The sequence below is a fragment of the Diadema setosum genome, chromosome 10 (genome assembly GCF_964275005.1).
Source record: "Diadema setosum chromosome 10, eeDiaSeto1, whole genome shotgun sequence".
Lineage (NCBI taxonomy): Eukaryota > Metazoa > Echinodermata > Echinoidea > Diadematoida > Diadematidae > Diadema > Diadema setosum.
In genome coordinates this window covers 11,621,875-11,638,853 of record NC_092694.1, presented here as the reverse complement: position 1 = coordinate 11,638,853, position 16,979 = coordinate 11,621,875, and positions in this window count along the sequence as shown.

The following is a 16,979-nucleotide window of genomic DNA, read 5'->3' as shown; positions in this document are numbered from 1 at the left end:
GGTTTTTGCCTGCAAACTAACTTTTCACGCTAAGCTGGGGTCGGTGTAGTGTAGTTTCCAGACGTTTTTATTTCGTCTTTATTTCTCCGAGTTGAAGCAAGCCAAGTGAGAGTGCATACCCAGCGATTGTGACGCCCGAACCGTTTTTGTGGCAATCATTGAGCATGCACCCTCACTCGGCTTAGCGCAATACAGCGGGCTTCTGCACAATACACAAGCTGTAACTCAGAGAAATAAAGGCGAAATAAAAACAGCTAGAAATTAAGACTAGGGTCGGTAACTCTTGTCGCTATTGGGGCACTGAAAATGACAAAGTTATCAGAGTTTTTGCATTTATTTCACGAAGGATTCATCGAAACGCCTTAAAACTATATATGGGCATGTTGCTAGAGATGTCAGCAATACAATGGGATACATTGTAAGGTATAATATTGTGCATGGTTACCATGTTAACCGGATGCCTACAGGTGATTGGTAACTCCCAAAAATATCTGGAATTTAGACAGGTTTGTTTCTTTTGCCTTTCGTCATCACTTATTGAAGATGAGCTCTACACTGTAAAATTAGTCTGGATAAAAAGGGAAAAGACGCCCAAGATTTTTCCCTCATTCTCTCCTCAGCATTAATTCATTACTGCACGTTTTGAATGAAATTTACATATCATGATATTTCATTTTATTATACATAAATATATATATATATATATATATATATATATATATATATATAAAACAATAGTTAACGAACACAAAAGTACGCTTAATTCTTTGATGGATAATCCAGCGCACGTGTATATTCCTTCTTCAGAAAGGAATTTATCGGTATTCTTGAATAAACTTCCTTTAAGAACGTAAACAATTAATTGCTTTCCTCTGCTCTTTTCCAGGATTGTTTTGAATAACCATCGCTCTGTAAATACTCGAAAGAGCTACTATAGAATATTGGCTTTGCTTTCTGTATTCATCTTATTTTTAAGGGAAATTTGTGTCCATACATTATTAAAAACTATATACATTTGCCTATGCTTTGAAGTCAAATTTGTGTTGAAAGTACAACGGGTGCAACTTTTTCATGCATTTTACTATTCGAAAATGATATATTTCTTTCAATGGCCATTTATTATGCCTTTGCTTACAAATTTTGCTGTAACTTGAGAATGCTTCAAAATATTCTTCACATATATGTCGTACACTTTATGCAGAAGGAAGGACATGCTTATTGAGCTTTTTGAAATTATGGGCTTTAGTTTTTGAGTTATTGACAACTAAATTCTGATTGGGTAATACTGGTTGCCATGGCAACAGGGAAAACTTTTTTAATGAAAATCAATAAAAAAAAGTGTGTGTTTTTTTTTTATTGCATCTGTAAGATTTAAAAAAAAAACACCAATGTTTGCAGCAGCAGGAGGCATTTTGGGGGTTACCAGTCACCTTTAGGCATCCGGTTACCATGGTGACCATGCACAATATTATAACTTACAATGAATCCCACTGTATGGATGACATCTCTAGCAACATGTACAAATATAGTTTTATGCAGTTTTGATGAATTCTTCATGAAATAAATGCAAAAACTGTGTGAGTTTGTCGTTTTCAGTGCCCCAAATAGCGACAAGCGTTTACCGACCCTAGTCTTAATTTCTAGCCGTTTTTTCGTCTTTATTTCTCTGAGTTGCAGCTTGTGTATTATGCAGAAGCCCGCTGTATATATTGCCCTAAGTGGAATGAGAGCACACACCCAGTGATTGCGATTCGGTCGTCACAATCACCGGGTATGCGCTCTCACTCGGCTTGCTTGAACTCTTGAAATAAAGACGAAATAAAAACGGCTAGAAACTACACTCCTTTCTGCATACGCTTTGTGTCCGTCGGCCAGTGGGACCGGGCCTTAACAGCAAAAGTGGTATTTGGCAATATCAATAGAAAGAGATTGTCAATGCATTCAATGCAAAATAATGATATGGATGCTTTCTCAAGTGTGAATTGACAGATCATTCTGCTCATCTGGTCTACGCAAGTTTATTCTTTGTTTGAACAGGATTGGTGAATCCCATAAATTGTTACGTAAAGATTATGCATTATGTCGCTCTGAAAACGAGTGAAGTGCCCCTAACCAACTGAGAAAAAAGAAAGGTCATTCGTACCAATGTGCCCATGAGCTAACTCCGAACTGGCTTATTAGTCCAGCGGATATAGAGCACATAATAGGGTGAATCATGCACATTATGGTAAAAGCACCATACTTGGTACACATGTACATGATGCCAATACAAGTCATTTCTGATATGGAAGCCACTCTGATTCTGCCTGTGGCGGCCGTGGCGGCCATTTTTCAAAATGGCCACCAAGTGATATAGCAATGCTGTGTATTTTGGAAACTATAAGTCCGATTGTCGTGATTCTTGTCCCAAAGTATAGGTTTTGAGGGTAAAGGATTCCAATAAAATAATTTTTGAGAGGATAAAACCATGGCAACCTACTTATTAGCGGCCATTTTGAAAACATGGCTGCCGCTCTACATTCTATTCATATATCTTTAAAACCAATGGATGCATCTTCATGACTCTGGTACAAAAATATGTTTTTGAGGTTCAATTATCTAAATGGATACATCTTTTCGTGTACAACCATCACATCCTATATTTTGGCTGCCATTTTAAAACATGGCCACCGCAATATACATTGTATACTATACTGTACGTCTTTGAAACTAATTGGGGTCAATGATTTTAAACAAACATTTGTTGATGAATAGAACTAACATTTCGTTTTCATGTCTATTTTTAAAATATGATTGCCGCACTACATAGAGTATGCACACATACACACACACACACACATACACACACATTATATGCAGTGTGGCCTAGAATTAACGGAAACGCGAGTTTTCGCAAATATTTGCACATTTGTATTACCTCGATGCAAAAATGAATGACATAGAGTTATAGAGAATTTATCAAGAAGAAGAATGACACCAAAATCATCCGATTTGGTTGAGTAGTTTTCATTGTCCAGATGTTTTTGTAAAGACGGGTCGAGCGTAAATTTCTTAGCTCAATTCAACAAATTTCAGCATCGAACAAAAGCCACTGCCTTGGGAGAGACCGCACAGCACAATGTGGAATGCTTGAATAGGTCGAAAATTGACCTTCAATTGTTGGGTAGTCTCCGCTGCTGAGCTTTGATAAAATAAAGTAAGAAATTAATGACCAACAAAAACATGTCTGAAAGAAAAGTACTCAACCAAATTGGACAATTTCGTTTTGGTTTTGAAAAAAAAATAATATTCTTTTCCGTTTTCTGAGGGGCCACCCTATATATATAAAACACCCTCACTTGCCATAGTATTATGTATTGTCCCATTGACAAGAATCGTTCACCTATTATTGGTAAATGAACCTCCTTTGTTGTTGCTGCGTTTAGTTCTTTATTGTTCATTGATTGTTGTTGATTGACCATACCTCTATCACATTCACTATTCAAGTAGGTATTGAACATCACATAAGTACACTTGTTGCATATAACCTGGAATACTAACAATAATTATGTTGAATATCAAAGGTAGAATAAATGGTGAGAATGGAAAAGAAGACTTTCCCCCCAATTTTGGATGCATAGACAGGAGAGTACAATTAGTGTATAAACTGTCATAGTTTCCAACCACAAAGACATGATTATTGCAGTCTTATATAAGACCTACTGACTTCTAAAGTTTGTTTTCAGTTCTTGTTCATTATTTCATAGTATGACCTTGTCAAAAGTTGTTGCACAAAATTACAAGGAATCATATGAAGGAATCGAATGAGCTCTGACAATCCAAAACAATTTATTGCTCCTGATCATCCATTGATGAGCTGTAATGAACGTGAATGCATAGATGCAGGTGCGCTGTAGAGAACGTCTTCAGTATTTCTACTGGTGCCGGTAAGTAAGATCGATTTACTGAATATCTTATTCTAAAGTTTTATCTTCCAATAACTATGAATCTAAACATTTGTATTTCTTTGAGGTTTTCCTTAAATTCATAAATTAACATGATTTTTTTTTTTGTAGTTTATATTTTGGATGGACGCTGTTACGTTATAAAATTGTGTTGAAATGCCCATTGTCCATTTACCTGTAGAAGTTGCTTTTCAATTATGAAAGCTTAATCCTTAGTCCATAAGAGAATGGCAAATGCATCAAATATATATTTGTATAATTTCTTTGGGGTTAGGGTAGGGTGAAATTCAGTTGAAGAGGCTAAAATCATTGATAACAAATAATGTATAGATCAACCAAAACAAGTAATGTATTCAGAGTAGAACTACACACAGAAACAGATAATTTGATTTTCCTTGTTCTTGTTCTTTGCATATTATTGTACATCAAAAGGTAAAATTCACAACCACAAATCCATTTAAAGAAAATGTTTGTCACATTTCTAGAAAAATGTACACATAAGTTTTTTGCTTTACCTCTGTTAAGCACATTTACATAAAATGTCATCTTTTTAAGTAATTGGTAATTGGGTTTATTTGTCATGTAGGATAACATGGCTTCAAAAGTAAAGCTCATTTCAACCGAGAAACCAGCTCCCAGGAAAGAAACAAATTGGAACAAGTGCATCATTTATCAAGATGATGACACACACACACACACACACACACACACACACACACACACAAACCTATCATGTCCAGCTTTTTCTAAAAGAAATGATGTTGGTATAAGATACAAAACGTTGGCAGAAGATCTGATTTCTTTTCATGAGGCCGATTCTTTACCCACTACGCTGCAAATGACAATCAGATGTAAACCATTAAAGATTTATTCTATAATACCTATTATATTTACTTTATCGTTTGATGTATAAGGTTGAGTGTAGTTGTAAGTATCAGAACAGGCTGGTCAATCATGGATTTTATAGACACACATATAGTGTGTTTACATTTGATGTAAGTAACCTAAGAAGTTTTAGAAGTTTTCTCACACTTAGTGTCATGTTTCCAAAGAAAACCGATGCACTATATTGGTTGGAAACTATGATTTTCATTCCATGGTCCAGGGACCAGAGAAAGCGAGAGTCTATATTTGTATAAAATGTATAATCTTGATTAATATGTACTTCAGACATGAAATTAAGATCATGTTTTTCACATACACTGTACACACAGAAATCCTATAAAGGAAATTATTTTCCAAAATGCTTACAAAGTTAACTATGGCTAGATGTTCCATAGTATACTAAAATAAGTGAACAAGTAATTGTTGACCCTTAAAACAAACGTTTACACCAGAATCAATCCACAATGGGCATCCCGCTTTCATAACACTCGTACGCTATATAACTGGAGGGAGGCCATATTTATCAAATGGCCGCCAAAACAAAGGATGTGATGAACCTATTGACTTTGCTAAAACATCATTATATTGAAAACCTTCACCCCAAAACTATACTTTTACACTTGAATCGTGATTGTATATCTTTTGAGGTCGATATACAATATCCATTATCTGTTGTATGGCAGCCATATTTATTAAAATGGCCGCCAAAACGTAGGATGAAACGATTCATATTCACTTACAATAATGTACAGTTGAATTTATCGGAATCCTTGACCCCCAAAACATATAAGTTAGTACCAGAGTCATGACCCTTTGTCCATACGTTTTAAGGATATGTTATATCTAGCATGGTGGCCATATTTTTTTTTTCAAAATGGCCGCCAAAACGTAGGATGAAACGATTCATATTCACTTACCGTTGAATTTATAGGAATCCTTGACCCCAAAAACATATAAGTTGGTACCAGAGTCATGACCCTTTGTCCATACATTTTAAGGATATGTTATATCTAGCATGGTGGCCATATTTTGTCAAAATGGCCGCTAATAAGTAGGTTCCCATGGTTTTATCCTCTCAAAAATTATTTTATTGGAATCCTTGACCTTCAAAACCTATACTTTGGTACAAGAATCACGACAATCGGACTTATAGTTTCCAAAATACACAGCATTGGTATATCACATGGCGGCCATTTTGAAAAATGGCCGCCACGGCCGCCAAAGGGAGAATCAGAGTGGCTTCCATATCAGAAATGACTTGTATTGGCACCATGTACATGTGTACCAAGTATGGTGCTTTTACCATTAAGTGCATGATTTTTTCTATATCCGCTGGACTATATTACGAACTGGCTTATTATTAAATACCAAGGCTACTCATGTAGCTCACTGCTCCACTGCTTCTACGCAAAGATGCATGTATAGCCTAAATAATAAACTGCCTGTTTAAGACCAAACATCAACCAATATTTGCATCAGTTTTTTTTTTTTTTTTTAAGAAACAAAGTCTGTAAATCCACATGAAAGTGTCCCAGCAGAATCTTCAGGATCTATAATGAGTCCATCCACAACATACCTTTGAGTCTTCTTGAAATTACGAGTAAATAGGCTTTTGAAAAAAAAAAAAATTCCAAAGAAAGTGAGTGTATATGAACAACAAAGGGATTAAAAATGAGGGTTTTTACTTTGCGTTATGAAACACAAACAATGAATAATATTCTGTTCCCTTATAGCCTTTCCGATGAGTACCCATAATTACTACTAGATGCAGATAATGTTCGTTATTCCGAAGGTTCGTCAATCCGAAAATGAAAAGAAGGTGCATACTGATGAAGCTTCGTGATTATACAAACCTTATTTCGCTTTCGGATTAATGAACCTTCGGATGAACGAACCTTAAGAATAACGAACTGTAAATCTCTTCTGCAGCAAAGTCCGGCCATAGATTATATGAAGACTTCTTATCAAAATCATTCAATGCAATATGGACATTGCATGTAAGACATTTCATATCACTATGTGTTCATCATGTTATTGCATTCTCTGCTGTTGTCCTAATACAGAAACGATAACTGCTTGCTATGATTCAAATCCTTTTAAAATGCAATCACATCTTTGTGTCAATGTCAATGCGTAAAATATACTGTATATTTGTATTACATAATATATATGTATGTGTGTGTACTTTAACTCGGGCATGCGAGACAGATTTTCAGTTCAGTTTTATTTCTGCAAATTTTCAGTTAATACATCATTTTACAGTGTCAGCATAATTATATCAATTTTTTTATACATCAATGCACATTATGTAATACAATCGTTGGAAAACGTGTAAAAAGAAGGAAAAAGCATACAGCATTGCCAAATTGAAAGTACACTATAGCAAAGGAAACATTTGAATAGAATTGTAAAAAAAAAATATATATATATATATATATCTAATATTGGAAATGCAGGGAACCTCTTTCATAAGCAGAGCTAGGCTAGGAAGACGGCCCCAGGTAGACTTACGACTTAATTTAATAATCAAACCATCATAAAGTACATTTATTATAAATGTCGCCACTCACTGGGTGAACAGCAGAGCAGCGGGTGTGCAATGCAGTGAGCTGTGCGTTATGTTGTGATGATGTTGATCTGTAAAAATACGTACTATGTATGTTAACTTGATGTCAGAAACGTATTGTAATACCATGGCCTTTATTTCATTGTTTGGTTATATATTGGAACCTATATGGTATGCGTTTATTTACGTGTCGAAAAAATATTGGGATATGAGAATGTGGTGGTTTTTTTTTTTGTGTGTGTGTGTTTTAGTTCTCGTTTGAATATATTGAATGATGTGCAATGTTTTAAAGTTGGGAGCAAAGAATTCCAGATGATGTTTTAACGATTTTGAGGGACTATATTGATACTGGGGTTTTCAAGATGATAATCGGATGATTAACGGGTCGGGTATATATGAACAGCAGGGTTTGCAGGGGGAAACCCCATCAAGCATTTTAGGAAGACGATTACATGTGTATTTTGGCCTAAAAACAGCAGTCGGTAGTGACAAAAATACCTTGCTTGTCATAAATCTTGTCATTCTGACAAGTCACCTATCATGTAAATGGGACGCAATGCATGTAATATAGGGAGCTATGACGTACACAATGGACTAATGTGTTTTCGTTTTACTAGTATAATGCAATGTTTGTTCATCTGCTTTGTCTTGCTTGTATTCATTTGTTTGTTTGTTTTTTGTTTACTTCGTTGCTTGTTTGTTTGTTTATACCTTTGTGTTGTTGTTGTGATAATAAAGTTTTTTTTTTAACACATGAAATGTGTTCTCATTTTATCGAGCATGTATATATATATATATATATATGTATATATATATATATATATATGTATATATATATACATATATATATATAATATATATAATATACAATGTGTGGAATGTGATTGTCATTGTCCGTTACCATTGTGGAGGAGACGACCTGACCACAATAACACCGTCCGTCCCACATTCCGCACATTGTGAACGTTACTGGTTCTATGGCAAGCCGAATTCTCGCTGGTTTCGGTATCTCTGAGAGTGCAAAATGATCACATTTTGAAAATTGCAAGGGTTGACGCATTAACCAAAATTAAAGAACTCGGTGTCATTCTATTGGAAAAAGAATGACCTTTCCAATAGTATGCAAAATAATGACATATCAGCAACAATATTGCTGAAATTAAAGATCTTAGACGTTCCGTTCTTTTTGGGCCACCCTGTATATATATATATATATATATATATATATATATTTATTTATTTATTTATATGTTTATCGTTCATTGTCCTCGTACTGGCCAAACAATAGTAACAGCAGGGGAACAGAGAAATTACTCCAGAAACTTGTCATGCAGCTGTATTCGAACAATTTATATTTCATTCCCAAATTTTCCCTTGCCCTTTGTCATGTGCAAGAAAAGTAAACATCTTCCGAGGGCTTCTCTCTCGGATTCCTCCTATCGGGAGGGGGTGGAAGGGGGAGCATTGCCCCTTGACCTCATTACAAGCACTACCCCTAATCCCCTTCCCCCCCCCCCCCACACCACTGGCGTAGCCGGGGGGGGGGGGGTCGATGGGGGCGGTCGCCCCCCCCCCCCCCCCCTAAGATTTGGACCGGGGATTTGGGAGGCGAAAAAAAAAATATAGATATATAAATATATAAATATATAAATCAATATAGATATTTTTTTTGAATATTTCACTCAAAGTGTGCACCAAATCGTTGAATTTCAATTCAAAATATGCAAAATCTCTCGTGCTTGGGAGGGGGTATCCCCCTCCCAAACCCTCCCCCTCTGTGCCTCTTTCCCTAGCTTAATACACTTTTTAGATTGACCAAAAAAAAAAAAAATTATGAATAATTCTGAGTGCACAAGACTTATCACTTATATTCCGAAAACTCAAGGTTCCCTCATGTATAAGGGGAATTTCCCCTTTTAATCTACCCTTTCCTCCCTCAGTCCCCCCCCCCCCCTTTGGTGATTTCCTAATAATGTTGATTCCATCAAATATGCGTAAACGAGATATCTCAATTTCAACCTTAAAAAGGCAAAAGCTCCATCGGAAGGGAAGGGTGGAGATAACACTCGCCCACGCCTTCTCCCTTCTCGCCCGCCCGCCCCCCCCCCCCCCTTCCGCCATGCATAGAAGTAGACTGTGGCTATACCCAGATCGCTTTATTTCAATTCTAAAAACGCAAAAGCTCCGCGAGCGGGAGGGGGAATCCCCCTTCCCCTAAGCTCTACCTCACTAGACTTTATACATACACACAGATGGTGCACATTCGGAATAAAAGCTAAATTCCGTGATTTTAACACTTATGAAAAAGTACTGCACCAAACATTTGCAACAGATCGCTGAATTTCAGGTCTGAAAACGCAAAATCACCTCCGTGTGGGAGGGGATAGAGATGCCCCTATCTACACCCTCGTGTGCATGCTTTTTCTGTTTGATTGCTGAACTGCAGACAGTGTTCATGATATTCAGTGTAAGAATTAATACAACAAGATTATCTAAATGATACCATTTTATAGGCAAATTGTTCAATAATAATCTACACTCAAATATACTGCAACCTTAAACAAGTGGGACTGTTTCAACTCGTTAAAACACGCAAAAACATGCATCAAATTGCACCATTTGCGACATCAAAATGCAAAAAGTTCTCACCGCGGGAGGGGGGACAGCCCCCCCCCCCACAGACACACACCCTCCCCTCCCCCTTCGCTCGCTCGGCTCGCTTTGGTTCAGTCGCGTTCATGATATTCAGTGAAAGGAATTAATACAAGAAGATTATTTAAATGGTACCATTTCATAGGCAAATTGTTCAATAATAATCTACATCAAAATATACTGCTACCTTAAACAGGTGGGACTGTTTCACGTCGATAAAACGCGAAAAAACATGCATCAAATTGCACCATACCAACATCAAAATGCAAATAGTTCTCACCGTGGGAGGGGGGACACCCCCCTCCCACACCCTCCCCTCCCCCGTCGCTCGCTCCGCTCGCTCGGGTTCAGTCGCGTTCATGATATTCAGTGAAAAGAATTAATACAAGAAGTGTATTTGAATTATACCATTTTATAACAAATTGTTCAATAATAATCTACACTCAAATATACTGCTATACCTTAAACAAGTGGGACTGTTTCACGTCGATAAAACGCGCAAAAACATGCATCAAATTGCACCATTTGCAACATCAAAATGCAAAAAGTTCTTACCGTGGGAGGGGGGACACCCCCTAACACACCCTCCCCTCCCCCGTCGCTCGCTCCGCTCGCTCGGGTTCAGTCGCGTTCATGATATTCATTGAGAAGAATTAATACAAGAAGTGTATTTAAATGATACCATTTTACAGGCAAATTGTTCAATAATAATCTACACTCAAATATACTGCTATACCTTAAAAAAGTGGGACTGTTTCACGTCGATAAAACTCGCAAAAACATGCATCAAATTGCACCATTTGCAACATCAAAATGCAAAAAGTTCTTACTGTGGGAGGGGGGACACCCCCTCCCACACCCTCCCCTCCCCCCTCGTTCGCTCCGCTCGCTCGGGTTCAGTCGCGTTCATGATATTCAGTGAAAAGAATTAATACAAGAAGATTATTTAAATGATACCATTTTATAGGCAAATTGTTCGATAATAATCTACATAAAAATATACTGCTACCTTAAACAAGTGGGACTGTTTCACGTCGATAAAACGCGCAAAAACATGCATCAAATTGCACCATTTACAACATCAAAATGCAAATAGTTCTCACCGTGGGAGGGGGGACACCCCCCTCCCACACCCTCCCCTCCCCCGTCGCTCGCTCCGCTCGCTCGGGTTCAGTCGCGTTCATGATATTCAGTGAAAAGAATTAATACAAGAAGTGTATTTGAATTATACCATTTTATAAGCAAATTGTTCAATAATAATCTACACTCAAATATACTGCTATACCTTAAACAAGTGGGACTGTTTCACGTCGATAAAACGCGCAAAAACACGCATCAAATTGCACCATTTGCAACATCAAAATGCAAAAAGTTCTTACTGTGGGAGGGGGACACCCCCTCCCACACCCTCCCCTCCCCCCTCGCTCGCATCCGCTCGCTCGGGTTCAGTCGCGTTCATGATATTCAGTGAAAAGAATTAATACAAGAAGATTATTTAAATGATACCATTTTATAGACAAATTGTTCGATAATAATCTACATAAAAATATACTGCTACCTTAAACAAGTGGGACTGTTTCACGTCGATAAAACGCGCAAAAACATGCATCAAATTGCACCATTTACAACATCAAAATGCAAATAGTTCTCACCGTGGGAGGGGGGACACCCCCCTCCCACACCCTCCCCTCCCCCGTCGCTCGCTCCGCTCGCTCGGGTTCAGTCGCGTTCATGATATTCAGTGAAAAGAATTAATACAAGAAGTGTATTTGAATTCTACCATTTTATAGGCAAATCGTTCAATAATAATCTACACTCAAATATACTGCTATACCTTAAACAAGTGGGACTGTTTCACGTCGATAAAACGCGCAAAAACATGCATCAAATTGCACCATTTGCAAAATCAAAATGCAAAAAGTTCTTACCGTGGGAGGGGGGACACCCCCTCCCACCCCCTCCCACACCCTCCCCTCCCCCCCCCCCCCTCGCTCGCTCCGCTCGCTCGGGTTCAGTCGCCTTCATGATATTCATTGAGAAGAATTACTACAAGAAGTGTATTTAAATGATACCATTTTACAGGCAAATTGTTCAATAATAATCTACACTCAAATATACTGCTATACCTTAAACAAGTGGGACTGTTTCACGTCGATAAAAACTCGCAAAAACATGCATCAAATTGCACCATTTGCAACATCAAAATGCAAAAAGTTCTTACTGTGGGAGGGGGGACACCCCCCCTCCCACACCCTCCACTCCCCCCTCGCTCGCTCCGCTCGCTCGGGTTCAGTCGCGTTCATGATATTCAGTGAAAAGAATTAATACCAGAAGTGTATTTAAATGGTACCATTTCATAGGCAAATTGTTCAATAATAATCTACACTCAAATATACTGCTACCTTAAACAAGTGGGACTGTTTCACGTCGATAAAACGCGCAAAAACATGCATCAAATTGCACCATTTACAACATCAAAATGCACAAAGTTCTTACCGTGGGAGGGGGGACACCCCCCTCCCACACCCTCCCCCCCCCCCCCCCCCCTCGCTCGCTCCGCTCGCTCGGGCTCGGGCTCGGTCGCTTCGCTCCCTCGCAAACTAACCGCCCCCCTTAAGATGAAATCGTGGTACGCCGTTGCCCCCCCCCCCCACACACACAGACAGACAGATAAACACACATATACACCCATCCATTTACACATAATAGATGTAGTCATGATAAACTGCACGCGCTTTTGCGGATTTCCCATGCATCTTTGTTACATTTATTTTCCACTTGGCTATCACTTGCCCGACGTATCACTTTGGGCGTGGCACAGGAAAGCTACCGTTGACGCTACGGAGTAACCCGTTGAATCCTTAAACATACATGAAACAGTCTTTGAACGGTAACGAAGGAGCTGTGTTAACGATACGCGTACGTCGACGTCTAATTTGCATACATTACCATTGTAACACGCACCGTGAAAAGAATAGTTTGAAAGGGAATAGATTCCAGGTGATCGCTATTTAAACATGCGGTATACGATACCTGTGCCAGCTTTCACCTGCGAAGGCAAAATGAAACAAATTTGGACACCTTTTACGGGGAAGAATCGAACAGGGCTGGGAAATAAAATAAATGGTTATTTCCAAGCTTACTTGTAACTTATGTACAAGCATAATTATGAGTTCGGTCGCCTTGAGATTAATTGTTGTGTAGACATCCTGCCACAGAGGCGACCCAGGTGGAATTCCCCGTTGTCTCATTTTGGGTGACCTTTATATTCACGTACGTGAACTTACACCCAAGGGCGAAACGTACCATTGAAGTTACAAAAGAATAAAAGGCTCACGCGGCTCACTTTTTCTATTACACTTGAGAACAATAAGACTCGTCTCCGAAAAAGTGCAGTCAAACTATTAAAAAGCGATTTTGGAAGCATCTTTCAAACTGCATATTTTGAGATCAGGCCATGATGGATCTCTGAAATCTCTCTCTTTTTGTTGTTGTTGCTGCTGCTGTCGTTGTCGTTGTTGTTGTTGTTGTTACAGTAGTTCTGTGTAGTGAGTACACCAGTAAGGTGGCTTGATTGATACGGGAGGAAGTACTGAAAATACAGTCAAGCTGTACTAGTACGAACTGTTAATCTATTATTTTTGTTCTTTGTTTTACTTGACGGAAAGGTTTGTTTTTTTCTCCCAAAATTTTCCAATTCCGCTTCACGTGGTTCAGTTGCTGTGCAGAGATCGAAAGTCATGGAAAAAGTCAGGTAAGATGGTAGGGATTCTTATGTGTTCCCATGCATGGTGTCATTGTGACTGCTGTGAAAAAAAATCCTCTGAACTTTTAGTTTCATTGCGTTGATGATAAAATGACACTTTTTCAGGATTTGATGCTTCTATGTTCAAGTAGCCAGATTACACGCAATTACAATAAAAAGTCGGATGTGCCACACACTGGTGGCGACGCTATGAAAAAAAGTAAATAATTGAGAGAATTCAGGTCAGTCAAGTGTAAAACCTCCAACGTTCGCCAGCGTTCGTTTCTGTTCATTGTAGTACATGTATATGGAAGATGTTCTCACTTGCTTGTTGGGGACAACGCTACAAGACAACCGGAAGAGTAGGGCTCACTGCTCCTTGGCGTCTGTGACAAGTGATTGCACTCTCAAACCACAATATTCAGGATTAGAATGATCCGTAGGAACTGGTAATAATCATTCATATTTTGAGCTTCAGTGCATGGGGTCTCGCGTACGATGACGGACACATCACATCGTTGGTGGTATGTTTAGTTTCATTTTGATTTCATTATTTGATATTTTATTCAATCATCCACCCCCTGTAAGCAATATGTATATGGGCCTCAAAAGATGAAAATTGTAATACACTCCCTGTAAGCAATATATATATATATATATATATATATATATATATATATATATATATGTATATATATATATATATATATATATATATATATATATATATGGGCCTCAAAAGTTGAAAATTGTAATGCATTGTTAGCGTCCAACGACTTTCAATGGTTAAACCAAATTTTCAACTCGTCACGCGTCTTATTCAGAGTTGTCCGACCGTCCAAAGACGCGTGACATGCCACTTGGAGCCATTAAAAGTCGTTGGACGCCATCAATGCATTAAATTCTCTTTATTTTATCTTTTGTCCACCATTAAATCTGCGGAGGTTTAAGATTTCATTGTTTCATCCATTGTTTCCTCCAAACTTGAAATCAGTCTTTTGTTTTCTTGTTGTCAAATTGTGAAAAACGAAAAAGTACAGAGTAATTGTACTAATGTCGTCTTCTCTCAGCAATTCGCCTTTTTCACCTTCCTTTTGTTAACATGTCAAACTCATAATATTGTTTCTTGTACATTCTGTTGGAAAGAAAAAGCGAAAATAAAGTTTGAATTTAAATTTGAATTTGAATTTGAATTTGAACAAAGGGCAGATTTGTAGGCAGTCATTGAAGCACGTTTTAAGCATCCATATAATAGTGTGTTCCATTTCTGGCCTAAGGGTTTGGATGTTGGGGTATGAAAAGACTATATAGTCAGTTCGGCTGACACACACACACACACAGACAATGCAACATATGAGATCAGAGTATGGTGCTTGAACCGAAAAAAGAAGAAAAAGAAGAAGGAAGAAATAAAGAAAAGAAAGAGCATTTTGCAGTGGTGGTAGGGAGGACTGAATAATTATGAGATTTTCAGCTATTAAAGTTTCTGAGACCATTGATCACTAAAGTCGCCGACTCGTTTTGCTTTCGCAACGTGAACTACAGCTATGTCAGTCTATTCCATTCAAGTTGTGTTCCAATATCTGAAATAAGCCACAATATGACAACTCAGCAGAGCTAGGTAAATCATTCAATATTTATGTGTTTTCTTTGTGTCATCAGTTGATATACCAAAATATGGGAAAGGGCAGACTTGTGAAAGTGACTTCATCATGAACAATTTACATCGAAGGTATAAATAGGTATATCAAGTGATCAAGAACATTAATCACCAAGAGATGGATACAATTCTATAATCATTCAAAAGCTTTCAAAAAACATGATAATTGCAACGGTATTCAGAACTACTCTTTACAAAAAAAAATGTTACGTTGGAGTTTGTATTCTCGAGGTAGCTAAAAGATGCCACAAGTCGAACAACCAAAGATTATAAGATAAATGTGTTTCGAGGAAGGGAGACCGTAAGAAGCTATGTGTGTAAGCGTATCAAAGATTATATATAAAATGAAGAAATAAACTGGTAATGCATTGTTTGCCAATAAAGAATGAGTTTATTCGACTCAAATTTCAGCGGCCTCCGCCTTCTTCAGGAGTCTTGACAAGTAGAAGAAGAAGGCGAAATCCACTGAAAATTTGTGCCGAATAAACTCATTCTTTATTGGCAAGCAATGCATTTCCAGTTTATTTCTTCATTTCTGCGTGGAGCCAATACGTGAAAGGGATATATAAACATAAGATTCATAAGATTCTAAGTAAATGGATATTCGTCTTCTTGAGCATGACTTGTGTCATCATGCTTATGATGGTGGAAATATGTTTTGCTTGGAATTTGTGGCACAGGTATAGGGAGAGGATTTCTATTTACAGCCATTTTCATTTGACAGCATTCAACCAAGTCTGTAATACAACAGGTCCTTCAATTCTTCCTCGTTCTTGTATCGGGGGCTCATCAAAAAAAAAAAAAAAAAAATTATAGACAACTCTCTTGTATGATATATAAGTCTGGGGAATTGACTATATGTTTTGCAACATTTAGCAGAGACAAATTGTAAGTCTTAACAAACTGGATCTTCTCAGAAAGGGACTTGTCTCAAAATCTCTACATGTGCAAATGTGATTTCATATATGCACTCAGTCAGATCCTTTGTAAATGAGCATTCTTCTCATGAAAGGAATACGAAATATGAATTCCTTAAACGGTTAGTACATCAAATTACAGACTCAAACTGAGTTGCTTTGATTTATATTTTCTTTCCATTTAGGATCTAATGCTCAAGAAATCATGCACAACTTTATATATGAGTTTGGAACTGACCCTATGCTTTCGATTTTACCAGAGATAAATCGTAACTTTGGATCTTCCCATAAAGGGATTGGTCGCAAAATCTCCAAATACTTATAGATTCTTTGTAAATAAGAATTCTGCTCATGAAAAGTATTCCTTAAACAGATAGCACATTAACTTTACAAGCTCAAGCTGAATTGCTATAAACTATTTTTATTTCCATTTTATAGATCTAATGCTACAGGACGGATTCGCGTAGCTTTTATTGTCACAATAAAGTGATGTGAATGATATGAATGAACGGTTCGCAGATTCAATATCTTTGGACTCGAACGCTGTTAGATCGTCCTTGATGTGCGCTCATGTCTTAAAGTATTATTCATGATACCATGGTTACAATAA